The sequence below is a fragment of the Lepeophtheirus salmonis genome, chromosome 1 (assembly GCF_016086655.4).
Source record: "Lepeophtheirus salmonis chromosome 1, UVic_Lsal_1.4, whole genome shotgun sequence".
Lineage (NCBI taxonomy): Eukaryota > Metazoa > Arthropoda > Copepoda > Siphonostomatoida > Caligidae > Lepeophtheirus > Lepeophtheirus salmonis.
The window spans coordinates 254,138-273,825 of record NC_052131.2 but is presented as its reverse complement, the minus strand read 5'-3'; the positions used below and the strand labels follow the sequence as shown (position 1 = coordinate 273,825).

The following is a 19,688-nucleotide window of genomic DNA, read 5'->3' as shown; positions in this document are numbered from 1 at the left end:
TGAAAAATTGATACTTTTAAACCCATATTTTTTTAAATAGATAACACATGTTGGAATTTGAGTCTTTTGCTTATCTGGTCATATAATTAGCTATTGGCAACCATGATTATGTTCAACTGTTTTTTCCCCCCAAAAAGGAAGGTGGATGTTTTCTATTCTTTTATTATATTATTCATGCCAAATATATAACTCTATACCGATACACCTATAATTATTGCCTTGTGTTTTATTATAGAGTACGAGATACAGTCTATTAATTTCATTATCCTTGGTTTTTAAGAGAGGCCTAAATCCTCACAACATTCTTGGAACTCCATCCAACCAATTAAAGGAACATTAAAAAAAATCACAATCTTTTTAGAAAAAAAAACAAATTTAAAAATAGAAACATTTTTAAAGACGAATTTGACAACAAGATTTGAGTAAGGCCCTGATTTTATTCCATTAAATCATAACCAATAAGATCTTCCTTTCCATAAAATGTTTGACACAATAAGTTCAATTTTGATTACAATGTACAAATTGTGCACATGACTACGAACTCTCAGTTCAAAATTCTTCCTTCTTTCCTTTTTTTGGAAGATATAAAGATTAGTGGATTGGTTCCAGTAGTCGTTCAAAAATATTTTCTTAAAAAAATGGAAAAATAATTCAAATTTAAAAAAGTAAAGAAACGTGCCTTGCTCATGGTTAAGCCAGTTACTATTAGGATGATATTGACCAGATTATTACCGAAAATGTCAATTATATTTGACGGATTGTATTATCAGGTGCGTCCGCCAGAATATATTTTTTCTGTGCGTGTAGGGGGGCGGGTTGTTGTTAAAAATCCAAAGCTGTTTTTAGAAAATTAAATTTTGAATCAAAAATTTTAAAAATTGAATAATTTCATAGCTATTTAGAGAAAATTAATTTTTTTGAAAAATTATATTAAATTTAAGATATTTGGAAAAAAAATTCACAAATCTACAGCTGTTTTAAAAAAAAAATATTCATAGCCATTCTAAAAAAAATTCAAAAATCTGCAGTTGTACGGAAAAAATAAATATATTTGGAAAAAAATTCAAATATTACATTTTTGGATTAAAAATTTCAAAAATTCAAAGCTATTTAGAGAAAATTAATTTTTTTGAAAAATTATATTAAATTTAAGATATTTGAATTTTTTGAAAAAAAAAATCAAATATTAAGTTTTCTAGTAAAAAGCAAGAAATCCTTAATTGGCGAGGATGTTTACTGCCCCTCCAGCACACTCCCTGCGTACGCCCCTGATCATCAAATCATTCCATCTAAAACGCTAACAGTTTTTAGATGCATACATGTCATATAAATAATTATGAAAACTAGATCCGAAACCTTTCAATGGAAGATATACTAGAATATAATTCGGAGTTATGTCATTTTCATTAATTAATTTAGTCATATTAAACTTTCTTTACATTAAATTGATGAAAAGGCAAGTCAAATGAACACCAGGGTAAGTTTTTGTAATATCTGGAAACTTTATTTTTGTTCCAAGAACTTATTAGAAACTCATTAAATGTAAGACACCTTCAGAGGAAATGAGAAAAAAAGGTACGTCTAAACAATCGTTTATTTCAGGACAGAACAATTTTGACTATCTACACAAGATAAATAATACCAGAATGAAGGAGAAAATATACGATCGTTGTTAAAAATAAAAAACTTATCAGATAAATATATAGATATGTACATATGTATATTTTGCAATATGTAATCGCAAAAATAAATAAGAGATTGTTCATAAATTATTCTTTACTAAAACATCAGTTCAAAATATGCATGTTTTCAATTTTCAATATAATATGCACATAGTGTGTCATTTATCAACGCAAACATTGGATCGTTGACTCTGTCAACATCATATAAAAATAAGTTATTATCTCAATTCATATTCCGTAAAATATATAAATAGTTATGAAACGAGGCTTATTAATCAAAAAAATGAAGATCTATTTACATTTTTTTTTTTTTTCAAATCCATTGATTTATTGTAGAAGTTCCTAGACAACTGATAAATAAACTTCCAGTTAGATCCTTCAATTTGATTTATTACGAAATAATAATACCACTAACTTAAACAAACTCAGTATTTTCGTCGTTGTCTATTGATTTTTTTCTCTTCACGCCGTTATTTTTATTGTATTTCTAAACCTTCCTTCATAATAAACCAAACAAAAAGCCTGAAATCAGTTAGTAATTAGCCAATTCTTACCAACATTGTTCACACAAACCGTTTTTCTTTTTTAAGCACTAAACTAATTTCTTTCTCTTCAAAAATCCCTTCTCTATGGCCATAGGATACCCAAAGGAACACTGAAGTGAATATGGAACGGTATTTATTTTTCCTTGACAAGAATGTAAAATAATTTTCTCAGTCGAATAAAATAAATGCAGTAAATCGAGGTTTAGTGTTGAAACTCGGTCGAGCACCGAATTTATTTTTCGGTTCGGTCTTGAATTATTTTTTCTAGACCGATTTGGACCGATTTTTCGGTCCAGACCGCAGTCTCAGACAGTGGACCGATTTTTTTCGGTCTCACTTTATGGACCAATTTTTTTCGTTCTCATATATTATGAGAGACCTTTTCTTTTTCTAGATTAACTGTCATTCATTTTTTTCCAAAAAAATTCAAAAGTACACGGTAAGTTCCAGAACAAATAACTTTATACATAGAAGAAACGGCAGGATCAAAATTAATCCGAGCTGTTTCAACTTTGTATAACGGCATTCATTTTGAAAAAAACAAATGATCTCATGTTTTAAACAATCTATCTGTAAAATCGGGCTAGAGATATCTCTTGGGGATCGAACTAGACCGAACTTTTCCTTTGGACCGATCTATACCGAATTTTTCTATGAAACCGGTCCATACCGATCTTTTTGTTAAAAATATAGCGCTCTCAGACCGGTCTAGGATTTACAGACCGAAACCCAACACTAAATCAGACATTTATTATTCACAATATATACGATTACTAAATATGTATCGAACCATATTTTCTGTACATGAAGAAGAACAAATCAATTTTCCATCAAAATAACATGGTTTCATTAATGCCGTCATCATCCCCTCCTTAAAACTGTTTTCAATCAAATTGGATCAAAATTCTGCAATACTTTTTTGCAAACAGTCAACTTGATGCAAATAAAAAAAAAACGGTGAAGAGTTTTCAATAATTATTCAACTGCTAATTTATCCCCAAAAGTTTGACAGAATTGAGAATTTATTTCATTTTATTTTCTGTTTTAAAATCTATGTATTATATTATTATGTGTTTCATTATAAAAAATGTGTGAAATTAAAAATACATAAACAATGGTTAAACTTTTTATTTATTTATTTTTAAATGGGTCAGCTGTTAAATTCTCAATTTACTACAAATACTTTATTAATGTGAAATAATTATTTTCCCTTAAGCCAAAATAAGCGAACGCACAAAGAAAATATTGTTCCATATTATTATTAACTTCTGTGTTCCCTGGATATGGGATATTAGTTCCCATCCTGGATACATTAACGTTGGATGGAACAACAAAATAAAATATTATATTAGTAGTTAAGCAATCAAAGCTATGTGCATCAAATAAATCATATAATTGCAGGATTTAATATTTGAGGTAGGAGGTTGGTTTTTGACATTTTTTGGAAAAAAAATTTAGAAAATTAAATTTTGCTGTATTGATTCTTTTATAATGACAAGTTTTTGAAAAAATATTTCTGAAATTAGATTTCAAATATAATTTTTTTTGGAAAAAAATTCAAATATTAAATTTTTCAGAGAAAAATTTCCAAAATCCATAGCTATTCACAAAAAAATAAATTTTTAGAAAAGATATTTCAAATATCCAGAATTGTTCAGAAAAAACTATAATATTTCAAATACAAAATATTTAAGAAAAAAATTCCAAATATGATTTTTTTTAAAAAATCTATACTTATTTACAAAATTATTAGAATTTTTAGAAGTTTTTGTTGCAAAAATAAAGAGTTGTTCAGAAAAAAACTAAAAAATTCCAAAAATTAAATTTTTCCGAGAAAAATTTCAAGAATCCATAGCTAGTTATAAAAATTAAGTTTTTAGAAAACAAAATTCAAAAATCCAGAATTGTTCAGAACAGACTAAAAAATTTCTGAAATTAAATTTCAAATAGAAAATTTTTCAGAGAAAAATTACAAAAATACATATCAATTTAGAAACAATTAAATTTTCTGGAAAAAAATTTGGAAAATTTAATTACTTTTCAAATATTAATTCTTTTTTTTAAATAAATTCAAATATTACATTTTCTAATCTGAATAACATTTTTTTTTGGTACACCCCCACCAGCTCTCCCCCTGCGGACGCCCATGAGTATGAACATTACGTTCTAGAAATGGGGAAAGGAATGTTATGAGGAATCATTTATAGCACACAGAATCCTTCTTTTGGTTAATCCAATTATGTACCTATAAATATTTCATTATTTAGAAGTATTTCTCCGTAATAGAAGAAGAAAAAAATACTTGAATTACTTCTTGAGATATAGTCCTACCCAAGGTTAGTAGAAATACAAGGTTATACCATAATGCATAACGTGCTTAACTTCCACCGCACTTTTAATATTGACGTCATAGTAGATGAGTGGTTGCGTGTTTTGTTAAAATCTGTTTTTCCTGCCCAGCAGCCGGTACGATACATTAAATTGAAAATTCTAGCAATAGTGACATCATAAACTATAAATGGTTCCGTATTTTTTCAAAATCTGCCTGTCTTGCCCAACAGTCGGTACAATAATATATCAAATTGAAAATTCTAGCAATCCCGATTACATGGTGGTCTAACCTTGTATTTCTATTAACCTTGGTCCTACCTACATCCTCATAGTTTAACTCAATTAGTCGAGGGAAAATATGAATGATGGGAAAGAGAGAATTAACTTTTTCCCCAGGTTTATGCTAAGAATAAATGTGACAAAGAATGTTAAAAAAAGGAGCATTCATTGATAATTTAATTCAGGTATATCATTACAGACACTTTTGTTTTTAACTATTTTTTATTTATTCATGTACTTTAATGAAGAGAAAATAATCTTATCTATAAATATAGTCAGCTGTCGAACTAACGAAAAAGATAAAACAAGTTGGAACCGAAAAATTATACCCCTACATATTTACATCGTACAATGTACACTCCTTTGTCATTCCGCACCAAGTCATCAAATGGTCCATTCTCTCAGAGCTAGAGGAAATTTATGTAGGTTCAAATTCCATATCTATTTGTCTGTTTTTATTTTTATTTTGCTGTTGATCACAAGATCAATAAATGGGGATTCATAGCATAACGTTTCTATTTTCTAAGTTAGAGTGTCAATCTAAGAAATAAAACAATATAAGAAGACGAAAACTCAGACAGCTGCCCTTTTAGTGAAACAAGACCAATATGAAGAACTATGAAAAATTTGTAATAGCGTCTATGATACAGGGATGTGCAAAATGCCTGTTAGAGTGGGAAATGTGCAAAATTCCCGTTTAATCTTTATCCAATAGAGTGATCAATGGTAATTTAAATTTCATTTAGATTGTTAAATGAAATGATTGTGGGTAATTTGATTATTAAACAATTCATTCCAAGTAATTTTGATCATTAAGGATTTGATTAAGATATTTTTTTTTTGTGTTTATTAAAAATCTGAAGAAGTTGCATTGTTATACAATTTAAATAAACATTATAGTTTAAATTTAATACTTCGAACAAAAAACATCATAATAAAAATGTACATATTTATAATCACTCGCAATTACAAAAATCTAAATACAACACTTTAAAATTCCAATGAAAACGACGATAAAATTATAAAACTAAAGAAAAAAACAAAAAAAACTGCACACTTCACAATAATAAGTAAAAAAAAAAAAACCAACTAACTAACAAAAACAAAAACTAAAAAATATTTTTGCCACATTTGAACCTCTTGTATCTTCTTACAATCTTGCGTATGGTTTTTAAATCGATTGCAGAGTCCGTATCAAGGAAGCGAATGATATCGCCTACCCATGACCAATCAGTGTTGCCAAGATTGGGAATTTTCATATTGAGCACTCCAAACCGAAATTAAAATTGGTCTAACGTCCTTGTTATAAATTATATCTTCAATGGTTAATTTGTGAGCAATTAGAGGTTTTGCATTTAAAAGAGCATAATTTAAGGCCTTACTAAGGTTAATAGTAAATTACAAATAGTAAAAAAATATCCTAATACAATATAAATTTCAATGAAAATACACTAGATTATAGATTGTCCGTGCATTTTGTAGATTGTTCACTCTAACAGGCATTTTGCACATTGCCCAGGCAGTATGCAAAATGCCAGAATTTCCACATTGCCGTAACATCTGCTTTCCAAAAGTTATTATATTTTCAGGGGCGTCCTGTAGGTTTTGAGGGAGGGAGCAGGAAAATTTAATATTCCAATTTTTTTTAACAATGTTGAAATTTAATTTAGTTTTTCAAAAGGGTTGTTTTTCAAAATGAAGAAGCTGATTTTTTAAATTTTTTCTAAAAATTCAATATTTAAAATTAAATTAGGTTTTGAGGGAAAAAATTTAATTTTTTAATTTATTAAAAAAAAAAAAGGATTTTTGAGATTTTGATCTGGTTTTCTCTCTTCTCATAAAAAAATACTCAATTTCTCGCTCAAAATAATCAAGCTTGAATATTGAGCGGAAAATGAGTCTTGTGTTTTTCATTCAATTTTAAGCAAATAAGCACCTAATCAAAGAATAGTTGAACGAATAATGAAAAAAATCTTTGGAACGGTGTTCACTTAGTCGTTTATGTCTTTGCTCGTTTTTATTGTCCTCCAAATACATCGTTTGCACACCAGGAACAAAGCTAAAACCAATTGGCGAAACGATGACTACCTGAACAATTTTTGTTCCAATTTAATACAGCCTTTTCACCAAACTTACAACTGAAAAGACACCGTTATCAGAATGTAGTTCATGTACTAAATTTTATGATTTTGGTATCACAAAATGAAGGATAAAAGTTTTTTCGTAGCCAATTAAATTTGGACTAAAATAGATCACGTGGTCGCTGTTTAGTATTAAAAAAATGCACGGAATTTTGGGTGGTGAATTTAATTTTAAAAAAGTCGGGAAATCCGGCGGCGTGTGTTTATTAGTTACTAGTTTATTTATACTATTATTTTTACTAATTAATTTCTCGGAACATTTTTAGAAATCCACAAAACCTCAAATCTATGAATTGTATTTTCTAATATTTTATTATTCGTTGTGTGGTTTTTATTTGTTTTAACGGAATTTAATTAGCTTATGTGTGTACGTTATTGATTGTATATATTGTATTCTTCTCCAATAATTATTTGCCAGTGAAAGTAATGTGAAAAAATCCCAGAAAAATTGAATGAGGGCCTGAACTTTTCCCCCCTTGATTGTATTTTTTCATTTATATTTTAAAGTCAGAGGCATATATTTTATTGTTTGACTTTGATTTTTTGGACTAAAATGTGTCAAATTTTATGCTTGTATTTTGATTGTATCATACCATAGAAATATTTTAAAAAAAAATCTAATTTTTACACGAATACAATTTTGACTTTGAGTGAGAAATTGATTATGTTTTTTAACTTACTTTGGAATGAAATCCAAATTCATTTTTTTGATATTTGAGTTACTTAATTTAATACTATAAATGACTATTTATAGCTTGTGAATAAGAAATAATAATTTTGAAAGCATTATATCTCCGAATTAGTTATTTTTTTCATATGTTAAATCTTACAACTCGTCAACAAAAAAAGTCCATTAGAATTAATTTAAAAAAATACTTAGTAATATATTTGTATTATTTGACGAGTTATCATAAATTTATTTCACGGATTTATACTAATTAATCATGCAAAGACGCCGCAAATTAAATTGAAAGTAGTACAAATTCATCACAACAATGAAAAATTAGAAATTTATAATGTTATTTGAATGACCAAATCCGGTCAAATTAAGTCCCGAAAATCAAATAAAGGTTCTAAACTATAGTTATAGTGTATTTCAATTCAAAAAAGAAATACACACCAGAAGATAAAATAAAAGTTATAATTTGTAGAATATCAAATGAAGTAAAAATAAATCAATATTCAATTTTTATATATCGTCAGGTGTTAAGAGGCAGTCAAAGGCTTGGGATCTCTTTCTTCAGAGTGGAAGGAGAGCTTCTGAAGACTTTTTCTTCTCTTGCTCTCTTTAGAAAGTATCTTAATGAACTCAAATTCAATTCAAATAATTTTTACCGCCCTTCCCTTACTCTACTTTGTCTGTGAAGGAAAAGAGGTGCATAATTATTTTTTTGGTCAATTTAGTTTTTTTTCGGGGATTTGGATCTGGAGAGTAGGAACACCTATTTAATATCTAGAAATGAATAACATTTTTACAGGTTTTCCGTTGTATTTGGGGTTAAATGCTGCACAACTTCCTCATTTTTTTCCAAAACCCCTATTATTTTGTGTGATCTTATTCGAATGATGAGATTCTCATGATTGTGATTCGGCTCAACAAGTCCTCTCTCTTTTATTTTTATTTTTGTATTTGAGTTTCTATCTGATAAGAGAGGATGAAATCTTTATTGTTTCAAATAAAACTATTTAATTACAATAGAAACTTTTAACCCTCTATATCCTAAAATCTTCTTGAGAGTCTTAAAGCTTTTAATTTGCATGCATAGTACATTTATAAATGTCTTTAAGTGTGGATAGGATCTTGTGTTTCTAAAAAAAATCTTTAATAATAACTTTATTGACATGAATTATCCATTACTAGATCACATTTTTAAATAACTCTTACAAATATATTCTGAATGATAACTCTAAACTTTAAAATTAGGAACTTTTACAATTTATGATTTAAATAATTATAAGTTTTAGAAAAAAATATTATTTTTCTTTTCATGAAAATACAAATTTATATGCTTGAATTTCTTACAATGTTTAATGACTTCGAGGGGTATCTTCGAACAAAAGTTATAGAGATAGATCTACTTATCGAACTTTTTCAACTTTTGTGGTTTTAGTCCAATTATATTGGTATATTGACGCATACCTATTCATTTATCGATGGTTAATGTAATGCTGAATATATTAGAAGGAAGCTTAGTTATTTGATAAAAGTATAGCTCGATAAGAAGTATGTATTTAAAATTTTTTTTTGTCCAATCTCCAATTGTTTGGTATTTTAATGTAATGTTGTATGTGTAAAACTTTATCAATTATGAATATTTAATAACAAAAATGGACTTTGTTGCATTTACGTATTATGAATTGCTCCGAAATACATACATGGATCTCCATAAAACTTTTTAGACAACACTATTTAATTAACAAAATTATGATAATTGTGTATAATGAAGATGCAAACAATTTTTTCTCGACCTACAATGCTAATGCTTCGAATGGATATAAATCAATTAAAATTTAATTTTTGGTTGTACAATTACTAAGAAAAATCTAAATTATAAGTTTGAATTTAAATATAATCCATTTGTGCAAATTTGATTTTTATAAAAGTATAAGGTTACGTGAACATGAAATAGAATCAAGTTCCTCATTTTCAAAAAATAAGATAAAATTTAAACATATTAAGAAAGGATAGAAAGTTACAAATTTACCTCTTGCGTTTATCAATTTTTATTTAAAGGGTAATGCACCTACACTCCACGTACCTTATTTTCTTGTGAGTTAAACGGAGAGATAATTGCTTTCAATATAAGTTGAAGGTATGGTGAGGTAAGAAACAACATTAAACATTCATGTACTGATTTTGTGAATTCCCAACCAGAATATGGATCCTTAATTCATTTTAGGATTCTATGATACGGAATGACGAAAGCTACAAACTTTTATCCCTGTTTTTTGTCTATATATTTTTTTCGTTCGTAAATGTATTTAAGTCTAATTTGCGATATTGTAATGCAACGCAACATTTCTGCAAGAGAGAGGAATCAACCTTTCTCAAAATAATGATAAAAATCAATTAAAATCTATAAATTATGTACAATCTATTAATGCTATACTCGATAAACTTTCCTCTCTATACTTTTAGGAGTTGTAGCATCTATCTCTTACTCTTTCTTCTACTCTTCAACAACCCTTCAGACGGTTCAGAAGTGAGGGGAACCCTCTGGAGTTCGACTCACTCTTGGGGACTCAGGCTTCTACAAGAAATGAAGAAATTTATGGGTCTACAAAATAAAGGACCAGCTCATCCTTTGTCCATGAGTATTGGCGCTCGAGTGGAGACTCCATTTGATTTTGAGGAAGAACTTGTGGGTCCACAAGAAGGAAGGGAGGAATTTGGGCTTTAAAATTTTGCACAATGAATGTATTTAACTACTTACTCTTGTAGATGGAATGAAGTAGGTATTTTCTGACATGGAGGACACTGAGGCAAATACACTTCTGTTAGTTTGTAAGGGATGTAAATTATCAAACTCATTTAATTATTGATTTACGGAAATAAAGAAGAAACATGGTCCATCGTTGTTTCAATTTATATTTCAAATAGTTCCAACTCATATCTTTAAACAGCTTACTTAATTATACCTATGTACTTATATTTAATTGTAATCATGTAATAATTCCTTTCACTTGCTTTAAATTTCACCCGAAAGGTCCATGTCCCTCATGTCATGTAATACTGACATTCCTATTTATAACCAATGTCTTAGTATAAGTTTAGTGTTGATTTTGAACAATTAAATTTAATGTTTATTCGTTATTGATTAAATAAAATTTTGCAACACGATAAATTACACTTTTTCCTACAAACCTCTTGATCTATATCCCTGAAATTTTGCAGAAAACCAATGTATTCTTTGACCTCGCTTAGAGATTTAAATATATCCTCCAATATTATAGTCCATATCTCTTGTCTCTTCATAGCATCCACGATATACTTATCTTCAAGCAGAAAAATGGACACATGACCAAAGGAGTTGGTTGTATTATCCAAAATTTAATTTTAAATTAAGTTGGGTTCATTTAACTCCCAAATCTAGACATATTTTGACAAAAAAAATGACATTTGCCTCATAATCAAGGTGAGCCAGCCCATTTTATGGTACCGCGTCCTTTTTGTTCGTTATACTGTATATTCTATATCTCAACTTCTATAATGGGTACATATTCAACATCCTACATTGGAAAACAATATCAATGTCGGATATAGGAACAAAGTTTGTATATATTTTGTCTAATAAAAACGATATTGTTGATATAAACAAAGGCATCGTTCTGTATTTATATCTTTACATGTAGCCATCCAATCTTTTTTTTATAATTCTATCTATAATTAAAATTTTGACTCTTATTGTATAATTCCTTTACGAGTTACTAAAATACTAGTATCTTTTAAATTGAAATGTATCTCAAAATTGGATTCTAAAATGGTGTTTTTTCGCCAAACTTTTGAACTAAAATTGAGTCTACGAATTTTAACATGTATCTTGAAGTGTTTCACGTTTAAAAGTACACGATAAAAAGTATTTAGAAAGCATCTCTACCCATTATAGAAGCTGACATATAGATAATACTGTATCTCAAGCTTAAAAAAAGAACGCAGTACAATAACCTTGCTTATTACAAACGTAGTTGCATACATAGTCAAATGTAATTTTATCATACTAAAAAAATAACCATAAAAATTGGTTCAAAGAGCCTATAAGTCGCTTGTTATGGTTCTCATAACTCGGCTCAATACATTGGAAGTATGAATTCACAGTCCTAAATATACAACTTCGAGGATTCGAGTCCGTTAGGTAACTACGTAATGTAGACTGCTTCGTTCTTATTGAACAAGAAAGAAGGTTTATGAAGAGGAAAATACCATCTTTCTATTGCAATTTAAGATTGATCCAACTGTACAGTGCTTTACAGTTTTCCTTGCAGTCTCCAATGACTCGACCCCTGACTACCTCCCAGAGTCCTCTCAGTAGTTTGTCGCGCCACAGCCAACCGCCTCTTCTTCTGACACATCTTCGAAAATAACAAAGTGCTCTTGTCTAATTTTATGCTAATGCTTGTTTGTCAATCCATGAGACTCAATTAACTGATCAGCAATTCTTCCATTCCAATTGTATCGAGTCTGTTTATTTTTCTTTTATCTTAATCAGGGAGCACTATATTCATGAAAAGTGCACGTATTTTCAGGACATAATAGGTTCACATAAACAATCATTGTAAGTATTACTATGTGGCTAAGAAAACTCTTGGATTTCATCCGATTATGTGTTGTGATTAAATTAATTATTCTACCAAACAACTATATATTTGGAAATCCATCGCATGTATTTATGAGAAACGTTCGTTTACCAAGATTAATTCGTATCCTTGCCTCAGTTTTCCTGTTTCTTTGGAAGGAGTTCCTAGATGAGTTTGGACAGACTCTTACCCGGATTTAGATGTTAATGTCAAATAAGTTCAACACTCGGAATAAGTCTCTTTACTGAAAAACGAAAAAATGGAAGAGTTCATATTTTTTTTTGATCAAGATCTTTCAAGGGAAAATGAATATTCATGAATTACTCCTTGACACTTAGTGACGAATGATTAACTTACGAGAGTTCTAAATTTTTCTTAACCGCAATATTATTGATTTCCTACACTCAAAGATTTTGTGTACTATTACATTTTCTACTATATACTTATTATTCAAAAAAGCCAATACATTTTATAGTGTAATAAAACTCTGAAATCATCATACTTACTAAAAATGGACTCATGATGTGTATAAATGAAGAATGGTGATTTTTAAAAGTAATTCAATTGAATATTCGACCAAATGACTTCATATTTGGGAAGTTTGAATTCAATGCCTATAATTGACCGTAATATCTCTTTGAAATATTGCCTGTCATTCTATAAATATAAATGATTGAACCTTTGTATAAATGATTCGTGTATTTTTGATAAAAATAAATAGTTTTTTTAAACTAAGCCCCAACATTGAAAAAATACATTTCAGCCACGATTAATAGAAATACTATTACCCTTGATTGCAGCCAGTTACGTTAACCATAATATCTACTCAATGTGATGTACTTTAAATCGCTACAAAAAATAAAAGAACTAAGAGCGTCAGAAATTGAGTATGAAATTAAATTATTACTGTAAATTTTATTGTCATTGTTTAAAATACTGAGAGCATACTAAAAAATAAACCATCATACATTTATGTTAAATATACAAAATTAAACAATTGTAATCATATATTGAAAGAATAGATTGATCTAAATAAAATTTTCTTGTTCTGACATGAATTCAGTTAAATAAAACGCGTGCAAGGAGAAGGGGGGGGGGAAGACATATGCTATCATTTATTATTAATAATTACTTAAATCTTATTGGTAGAGATATATCTATTCTGTGCACAATTTCATATAGCAATTTCCACATGAAGAAGAGGGGTAATTATCTTTTGATTAAACTCCACGTCTCGCTCGTGTTTTGCAACCTAAAGTTATGACATATTCAACTGAATTCATGTCAGAACAAGAAAATATTATTGCAAAATAATAATTGGCCGAAACTGCACAGAGGTAACTTCCGGTCACGTTTAATTACAGTTCAACCCATCTAGTATATTATTAAGGGCTCAATTCTTTTGTATCTCCTTAGATAAGGGAATTCTGCCATTTGTATATCCTTGAAGTGATCCACTCTCTCCCATTGTCTGCCAATAAAGCTTCTGGATTTTCTTTTTCATTATTAAGTTTTCTCGTGGAATTTGATTATTACTGTACAAGCAAGTTTCCATGAGGGCCTACGTATAAAGAATGTTTATAGGAAAAATTGAATGCAAATCCGCTCTTATGCCAGGAGCTCGCAATACATGTGACCGTATAATGTTTTAATGTAAATTCTAGATAGATACAGTAAATAGTGACGAACGAGATATGCGATTTCTAAAAACTAACGGACATTAATAGCAAACCAAATGATAAATAAATTAAAATTGCCAATTTTCGATGTATTGTTTCACTTACTTTTTTAGTATCAATGTATCTGTACCTCCGATGGTGATAAATTTATTAAGAAATCAAGATATCCAATCTGTAAAAACTAACTGACATTGACATCTGGGGTGCTACGTGAGAAGATTTTTACAATGGCTCATAGCCTGTCTCACACCGGATTTAAAGTGATACGGAGATAGATAGCCAAATTTTGCACTTGGCCTTGAGGCAGATGTAAAAGCATAGACACAAGCTTACAAGAAAATAAAACAGCGATACATCTTAGATCTGCTGGTCCAACTCCTTTCCAAAAAGAAACGAAGAGATTCTGCTCCATACAGGTTGACTTGGCTGGACCATTTCCGCCCTTCAATCGGTTTAGGTACTTGCTGACGGTCCTGGCTAGGTTTACGCGATGGACTGAAGTCCTTCCCCTTCCAGACATAAATGTAGACACTGTGGTCAAGGCATTCTTCTCCCGATGGATCTCTAGATTTGGAGTGCCTACTTCAACCCATCTGGATCGAGGGGCCCAATTTATTGGATCTCTGTGGAGACAGTGGGTTAGCTTCTAGGATCAAAAAACCTATTCACGATATCTTATCATCCCGAGTCAAACGGTATCCTCGAAAGATTACACTGTACTCAGAGGAGTGCTCTGTGTTCCAGAATGTATGAAGAGGGATAATCTTGGACCGAGCCCCTTCCGTTTGTTCTTTTTGGCCTCTGTTCTTCTGTAACAAGCATTTCAGGGAGCGCATTTTCTCACTCACATTTTCTGTCTCTCCTCCTGACAGAAGAGTCGTAGACTCTTCTGAGAAGCTCCCTTGAAGGATACGTTGCAGATTTGTTATTGCAGACCCTTCTTGGAAGACTCCCATACATTATTCCTATCACTGGATATAATCTACCACTCCAAAAACTCAACTCAAGCTATTTATTTATAAATAGACAAATATATTCTAGGTTCCACATACATTTGTTATTCTCTTGAAGTTAGAAATAAAAACAAAGTAGTACATCTATAGGACAATATAGTAAATATTGACAAAGGTATTTTTCAGTTGTTGATAGCGTGGGTCCTGGTTTCGTTACTTGGTTTAAAGCTTTAGCTCAGCCTGTTGATAAGTGGGGATTTGTGTATTGAAAAAACTAAGTATATTGATTAGAAAAAAGAAAGACGGTTGATGCGTGTGCTCCATCTTTTTTTAATTTATTATTATTTAATAAGTCGAGGGTGTGTTAACATCTCCTTGTAAAAGAAGAATCCATATCTTTCTAGGGTGTAAATTGATTCAAAATGCATTATAAAATAAATATATTTTCCCTGCCGTTGTGCTATTTAAAATGTAGAAGTTGCCGCCCCCTAAGTCATATAAAAGACAGCTGATATTAACAACGTTAATCCCGTTTTATCTTCGCACTCTTACACAAATCCCATCTCTGCCTAGCAAAACCTTCCTAATACAAAAATTATGTTTTGTATTCTAGTTTATTGTTTTTTTTAGTTACATTTTTGTTAATTTATCCATGCTTATTTAACTTCCTATCATAAATATACAGGTTGGATCCGTTCACCCTTTTTCCGTTCATTAGTTTATTTTCTGAAAAATTTCCAAAAAAAATTTTGAACTGTAAAAAAAAAAAAACCCATAGAAGAATAAAAGTTTTGTGAGAACGATAGGAACTAATGTTCCCAAGACTTGTCAATGAATCAAATTAACTTAGAGGTAATCAATACAAGTCAGGGGCGTCCGCAAGATTATATTTTTGGGAAAGAGGCTTGATTTTTGGATTGTTTTTTTCAAAAAATTCTAAAAACCAATTCGTCCTCCAAAAAAAAAAACCATTTATATATATATATAAACAATCGTGCAGACGCCCCTGAATGCTCATATAAGGTCAGAATCCCTATTTTTTAATTTCATATATGTGGATTTTTGGACCATTAAGACAATAGCAATCTAGAATGAATTTTCTCCAAATTGAGAATATTTATATTCATTGACAAATTATCGTCCATTTATTTCTACAAAAATTATTCTTATTAACTCTTTGGGTGTGCTGCAAATTGTATCTAAAGTAGCCTAAATTGATTGTCATGATAAAAGAATGATAAATTGATAGATTGTATTTGAATGACTATATTGGGGCTAATATAAGACATTTAAATCAAACAAAGGCCCTAAAAAATAGTTCAAATTCTTGGGTATTTTAACTCATCCAACATATTTATATACAATGTCTAAAATTGACTCATATATGTCTATGAAATATATGAGCCAATTATAAACATTATATTATATCTGGACAACCCTGTCCAGATAAATTTGGTAAAATCTTTCAAGGCTTATAACCCATGAAATAGCCGGCAAGGAAGTCTAGACCGGTACTTTGGTGGAACAAAAGACTCGAATCTCTTAGAACCCATGTACACAACATCTTACACCGTGTTCACAGAGGCAAAGATGGTCAATAATGCCTCTGGGATTCTTTAACTAAGAAAACCAGAGAGTATACTAATCTTTTAAAAAAGTCGAAACGTCTTAGCAGACATGGATATTGTATTCTATATGACAGTACAAGTAATGTCTTTAGGGTGGTTTGATCGGTGAAACCTAAAACAACTGCCACTCTAGGACTTCTCTGTGATGTTACTGGAACGATAGGGGGGGGGGAACTGGATCCTGACCTTATTCGGGATGCATTTTCAGTGAGTTCGCTTGAAGAGAAAGATTATTTGGATCTTGGAAAAGATAGAAATGAATGTGCTTCCCTTTCATAGCTTTAAGGAAGTGGGCCCTAATGGAATTTACCGTTGTGTACTATAACATTTTCCAATAAAAGTGCTGGAATATTTTTGCCTTCTCTTTGTACAGTCTTTACGATTGAATGATATTACTTTTTTTGGCAAGAGATGAGAGCAATCATCTTTCCCAAACCAGAAAGAATTCCTATGCTGATCAAAAGTCTTTTCGAACAATAACTTTGTCCAGTTCTGTTCTTAAAACAGATGAACCGATTCTTCAATGGCATCTTCAAGAACAACTGCCTCTATATTTGTAATCAAAACACGCCTTTACATTTGGTCGATCTACGGACTTAGCTCTTGCCGAAACAACCAATCTTCTCAAAAAGGCTGTTTACGGCAAGAAATATGCTCTAGCAGTCAGTCTTGACTGTAGTGGATCCTTTGATAATATTTCCTTTGTTGGTGCTCCAAGCTGAAGGTCTGATCCCCCTATCTGCTTTTGGTACGACAATATCCTGAAAGGGAGAATTATGTTTTCTGAAATGGTCCCATAATAATGTAATTCTCTAAATACTTATGACTATAATTACTAAAGAGTATACTTAGCTGTCATGCCATTTTATTAACAGATTGGGGCTTCCTTGTTTGTTTATTTATTTCTTAATCAGCCTTTAAATCAGGCAGTTAAAAAAGATCGGAAGTTAAGGAACCAAAAATAATTTATGGCATTATTTAAAAATTTTTAGTCCTTATTTATTATGTCTTACTTGGTCCTAACATAACTCCCCGGTGATACATGGATTAGTGTTTCCGTAATAAAAACTACTTAATAACGGCAGGGGATATAAATAAGACTACGCACACTTTGACAACGTGGCCCTCAGACATGTCCACACACTGCCTCTTGGTGGGGATCTTTAGCGTGTCGACGCTGGGATGGGGGACAACACAGGCCCTCCTTCCAACATAGCCATAGTTGAGAGGATTCATGTGGGGTGATGATTCGAGGCCAAATTGTATTTCCAAAAATCAGATAAATTTTCCTTAAGCGATTTTTACGGGTCCTGGCCTTGTAGACGGGCGGAGTCCTGCTGGAGCACATAGTTTCCCTCTGGGAAGTTGCACTTAACTTAGGGCAGTACCACCTTTTGTGGACGTTCTAGTACTCCTTGGCCCAGATTTTCAGATCTTCCCGTCTGATGAGACAATTCTGAGCATCATCGGGGAGGCGGGGAACTTAGAGTTATTGACTGGCGGAGCCTCTTCGACCAAGTAGGTGAGGAAGTGGTCGCTCCTGGAGTTTCAAAACTAGTTCACAGTCCAGTTTTTCTTGCCTTGTTGCTTTGCTGCGCGCAAATCAAATCGGCTATTCTTTTTACTTTAAGCCTCCATCTTCGTAATGAATGAACCGATTTTAGCCACAGTAGCGTATTTGAACGCTAATATTCACTGGATTATTCTTTCAAAAAAATCTTGAAACCTACGTTTCAAATGTCGCCTCCCTAACAAAATATCAAAATGGAAGTCGGGATTTGCTGTTTTACAGTATATATGGTACTACCTTATGAACGGAGCCACCTGGAACGGAGATAATCGCTGAACACTCCACGAAAAAAAAAAAAGAACGGAACACAAAAATAGCAGAACGCTTACAAGCCTGGAAATATCGAATATTGAGAAGAAACAGATCATATTCTATCCTCTGATTAACAATAATGGCATCATAGGCAGCTGTTTAAAAAAAAGTCCAGTCCCTGTCATCTGGTGTATTATTAAAAAGCGACAGATTACGTTGGATAAATATATCAATATGACAATGAATCTACTTATTCTAACAGACGAGTTTCCCCATTTTTTTTTAATGCTGTCGTGACTAAGGGCACAAATCAACAGTTAACAAACAAATCACTAGTATTAATAAAGTTTTATGTTATGGGAATAGTGTTTTCAAAAATAACAACTCGCTCTTCTATTTCCCTTTTTGTAACGAAAAAGCTGTTTAATTTTATATGAAGGCTTGAAAGGCTTTTACATTATGTATCCTTCCTGACGTTCCCCTAAGGGACAAATCACACCTTCAAAAAAAAAACAAAAAAAAAAAACAGTGCTTCATATATATTTTGACAAATTAAAGGGAATGTGTGCCCAAGAGGCAATGTCTAAAATTACGCATGTAGATACTTCTTATTAGAAAAAACTAATTGTAAGATAAAAAATAGGAAAACACGCAAATATATTTCAATTTTCTAAAAGTTAAACCTTTTATGGGAACTTAGATCAATCATAGAATAAAACATAAGGTTTTATATCAAATAAGGAGTACATTTTATAATTAATTATCATTATAACAAACCTAAATGGAATGTCAAATAAGCCAATAATATTATCAATCTTGGAAAATGATCTGTACTTAATATAATTCTAAATACGTATGTACAATGAATAGTGTATACATATTTGTATCAAAAATTAATGAGAGGTAGAAAATAAGCTCTCTATTCTTTAGATTATGAATTATTACTTAAGATCTTCTTAATACTTTTTAACGCAGAACACTTCACATATAGTTTTCCTTGAGATTAAAATAAACAAATGCTTTCATTCTAAATACCAAGTTGAAGGTATGACTAGGTAAGAAAAGCATTCATCTACTAATTTATTTTATTTTGGGATTTGGCTATGTAGAATAAAAAGCTACAAATATTATACCCCATTTTTTGTACAATCCTATGTAGGAAAATAATATATTCAAAGCATCAACCACTCGTATCATCAGTCGATATTTTATTTTTTTTTGTTGGGTGTTTTAAATGTAAATTGGTTAAACTCAATTAAATGTTGTTAAGCAATTAATTATTTCATAATATAAATTACTCTAGTTAGAAAGAGTTGGCTAAATAACATATAAT

The 19,688-nt window shown here is 30.5% G+C and overlaps 1 long non-coding RNA gene across 1 annotated transcript; it reads left to right on the top strand.

The window, feature by feature from the left end:
- Window positions 1–9,707: 9,707 nt before the first annotated feature.
- LOC139904763 (uncharacterized) lies at window positions 9,708–10,823 on the top strand. Its single transcript, XR_011778937.1, has 2 exons — window positions 9,708–9,801; window positions 10,118–10,823. It is a non-coding gene; the product is annotated as an uncharacterized lncRNA (long non-coding RNA).
- Window positions 10,824–19,688: the final 8,865 nt, after the last annotated feature.